The following is a 4253-nucleotide window of genomic DNA, read 5'->3' as shown; positions in this document are numbered from 1 at the left end:
CTTACTGTCGCTATGATAGCCACCACAACCAGTCTACTCAGTCAGTGAGCAACAGTCTTAGCTCATTGGGATTTATTACAAATGTTTGATAATTCAACAGAGTGTATTGGCCTAGTGTTGCAACTGATATTGGTTTATAGTTCAGAACAGATATATGCTTTATGTTTTTTTTCCTAGACAAAACAGGTGAGATGGTGATTCTAGAATGGTATTGCAGCAGTGTTCTGGAATATTGCTGATGTGTCTAGGTGTTTATGGGTGATTGGACATTTTGTTATTAAAGGCTAAATGGGTTGAAGAAAATACTTTCATGTGTGTATGAGTGTATATGTGAGTGCGTGTTGGTAAATGTGTGTTTTTGTGTGTGTGTGTGCATTATTCATATATATATATATTTAAATATATATACATATTTAAAATGTAAGTTTGTATGTATGTATATATATATGTGTGTGTGTATGTATGTGCACATATATATATATATATATATATATCTACACATACATACATATACATACATAAATATATATAAATATATATATATATATATATATATATACATTTATACATATATATCTATATATATTTCTACACGCAATTACATACGCGCGCACGCACACACAAATATATGACTGTGTGAGTATGTAATCTATGTATCTATTTACGAATGAATATACATATGTATTTATGTATTGTGTATGCATAAATGTATATGCGTATGTGTCTATGTAACTAAGTATATATGTATGAATAATTTGTCTGTATGTATCTACAAATATAAGTACAACATAAATGTATTATATTGAAAATCGTGGTCATTATTGGTGATTTACTATTGATATAAGCTGTTCTGCGCAAATATTTAAGAACGTAGCTGAATATAAGTGTGCCCATGGGTAAAATTGACACAACTGTAAGTTCAGTTTGAATTGATGGTTCAAATAAAATAACCATTATCAAAAAGTGAAGCCATGCATCCAATTCTTGTTGGGAATCAACTCTCATTATGTATATATGTGGAAGATACTTCACTGCAGAAATTGTGCCATACACTTCAACAGACACAGCACACACACTCACGCACACACACTCATGCACACACATGCCTCCCTCCCCCACAACACATACAGACACACATGCGTCTCTGTGTTTATATAATAGCTTGAAGCTATCTATTGCTTAGTTCAGTAACGTGGTTTGTTGTAAGTAATTTCTTTCCGGCAGGCATGGGGCCAAGTTTGTAGATGAGAGGTGTCTATGGGTAAAGCATAACATATAATATAGAATAGTATAGTTTGTTGCATTGTACCATCATCCTGTTATAGATGTTGTGAAAATGAATTTAAAAATTGAAATTTACATTAACAGGAATTGAACTCAGAAGCAGTTAGACACCATATATAAGTTATTGAAAATGAGGTACAAAAATCTGATAATGTAAAACATTAAGCTCACCACTATTTTTGCTGTAGGAACATCTTCATCATCAACATTTTCATTATAACCACCATCATTACCATGATATCTATATCATAATAAAGAAAGCTGCTTATTAATTTATTTGGACTTTGTAACTTTTACTAAAAGGAAGCAATTATTAAAGACTACACTGTCTAGAAAATTTTTTAAAATTCTAATTTTAATGTTTTTCATCAAAATGTTGTTATTAAGATTCTTTTATTACTGAAGATTCCAATTAAAGAAAACTAATTTTAATTCACTGCAAGATAGCATATTTTAGCTGCAAGATAGCATTCCTTCTTTGGCTAAAAAAATAGCACCTTTGGCCTTGCTACACGAAAGAAATTATATTTTATCATACCTATAGGTCCCATCATAACTGTAGCACCAGTTCACCTTTCACTCTTTTATTACCTTATCCTTAGTATCTAACAAAGAGTTTTGTTGATGGCAACATTATTAAACCCCCTAAAATCATTCATGAATTGCAGGCATATCTTCTTCCATACACCGTTCATAGCTGTACTTTGTACATCATTCCATGCTGCTGTTGTGTTCTGTACAGCTTTGTAGATATCATATCTCTTCCAAAAGTCACGAAGTGTAATGGACTCATCAAAATCAGCTGCAGCTATTGCTTGCAGCAGTCTATGCTTTATATAATAATGCTTGAAGATAGCAATTATTCCCTGAACCATTGGCTGCAGAAGAGACGTGGTGTTCAGAAGGATGTATACAACGGTAATGTTGGGGCCAAAATCTACAATGTTTTACAGGTGATCAGGGGCATTATCTATGATAAGTAAAACCTTAAAAGGAATCTCCTTCTCCTTACAGTACTTCTTTGCTCCTGGGATAAAATGATTAAAGAACCAATTTTCAAAAACAACAACAATAACCCATTCTTTTGAATTAGCCATCCATATAACAGGGAGAGATGCCTTAGGTATGTTCTTCAGAGCAGTGGGGTTGTGTGCATGATGCACAAGCAATGGCTTTAACTTAAAATCTCCTGCACAATTACCTCCCAACATAATGGTCACACATTCTTTTGAGTCCTTGTAGCCTGAAATAGTTTTCTCCTCCTTGAAATGAATGAATGGTCTGGCAATTTTTTCCAATACAATCCAGTTTCATTTATGTTAAAAATTTGTTCAAGAAGAAAAAAATTTTCTTCGATGATTTTTTTTATTGCTTTAGGAAAGTCTGCTCCTGCTTGTTCATCAGCATTGTTCATCACCAATGCTTGGTTGGCATTTATGTTATCAACTTCAGAAGGATAAAAGGTGAAGTTGAGCTCGTCAGAATTTGAACAAAGAATACAAAGCCAGAAGAAATGTCTTTAAGCATTTTATCCAATATCCTAACAATTCTGCCAGATTAAGTAATTTCGAATTTTGTTATAAGACCAGTAATTTTTAGAAGAAGGGGTCGAGGATATAAACCCCAGTACTCAACTTGTAATAACTTTATTGACTGCAGAAGGACAAAAGGCAAAGATGACCTTGGGTATATTTGAACTCAGAACATAAAGAGCCAGAAGAAATGCCACTGAGTATTTTTTCCAACTTACCAACAATTCTGCAATCATGCCTCCTCAAGAATCTTTAATAATAACAATAATGCTCAACTTGTACTTGTTTTATTGACCCCAGAAGAATGACAGGCAAAGTTGACCTTGGTAATATTTGAACTCAGAACATAAAGAACTGAAAGAAATGTCACTAAATATTTTGTCCAACTTGCTAATGATTCTTCCAGCTCACCGCCTTATGAATTTTGAAAAATAATAATAATGTTAAGCCAACATGGAATTCCAGTCCATGCTCTGACAAGAATGGTATGTGCATAATGATTATTGAGCACAGTGATTAAGTCTGAATGAGGAGGGGGGGGGGGCATAACAAAAGTAAAAGAAGAAGGATTGGAACAAGAAGTGGGATGACTCTACTAGCTTTCTCTTTGTTTTCCACTAGTGGTAGAAAATAAAGAGAGAGGAGACAGCAGACTTGTTGGTCAGAGGTTGAAGTGGGTGTGTGAGAGATTTTATACCAATAAATAGGTGGCAGAGATATGAGATGTCTTGATACAGTGCTTTTGGTGCCACTGATTTGGCACAGCTGATTTGACTGACATCAGATGTTTTAATGTTTCTCTCATTTTAATATTTTTTTCTCCCCCCGACACTTTCTCTGTCTATGTGTTTGAGGATAGGGAATGTGTTTATATTAACTATGTTCACTTAATAAACTGTAAGACCAGTCTCTCTTCTCTCCCTTTCTCTCACCCACTCTTTCTAACTGAATGTGTACATTTTTGCATGCATGTACACGTATGTGTTTGCTTACCTCCAATGTAAAAGAAAAACATTGTCACTAAAGCAAGTTCTATGTCCAGTCAATCATGCCAATTTACTTGCATCTAATCAGCAACATCCAATTGTCTCATATTGTAAACAATGTGGTTTTTTTTCTGGATATAACCCAGGATGTCTGTGTGTGATACTTTAGTGATATCAAAAAAATCTATTCCTACACTGCATTCTGCCTGTTCACATATAAATAATAATATATATAAATATACATACAAACACATATACATGGCTGTGTGGTAAGTAGGTTGCTTACTAACCACATGGTTCTGGGTTCAGCCCCACTGTGTGGCACCTTGGGCAAGTGTCTTCTATTATAGCCTCGGGCCGACCAAAGCCTTGTGAGTGGATTTGGCAGACGGAAACTGAAAGAAGCCTGTCTTGTATATGTATGTGTGTGTGTGTGTGTGTGTGTGTGTGT

General features: G+C 34.3%; 1 protein-coding gene and 1 long non-coding RNA gene across 5 annotated transcripts in view; one reads left to right on the top strand and one right to left on the bottom strand.

The window, feature by feature from the left end:
- LOC128249440 (uncharacterized) overlaps positions 1-4253 on the bottom strand; it is a 347579-nt gene that overhangs the window by 106599 nt on the left and 236727 nt on the right. For both annotated transcript variants that reach the window (XR_008265561.1, XR_008265562.1), the window contains exon 4: positions 1456-1525. This is a non-coding gene — a long non-coding RNA (uncharacterized LOC128249440). The remainder of the gene's footprint in view (positions 1-1455; positions 1526-4253) is intronic.
- The window catches only part of LOC106868934 (protocadherin beta-15), a 165989-nt gene that overhangs the window by 158028 nt on the left and 3708 nt on the right, over positions 1-4253 (top strand). The window lies entirely within an intron of this gene.

Source organism: Octopus bimaculoides, chromosome 14 (assembly GCF_001194135.2).
Source record: "Octopus bimaculoides isolate UCB-OBI-ISO-001 chromosome 14, ASM119413v2, whole genome shotgun sequence".
Classification (NCBI taxonomy): Eukaryota; Metazoa; Mollusca; class Cephalopoda; order Octopoda; family Octopodidae; genus Octopus; species Octopus bimaculoides.
Note: the sequence above shows the minus strand (reverse complement) of the source record. Positions and strands in the feature narration are given on the sequence as shown.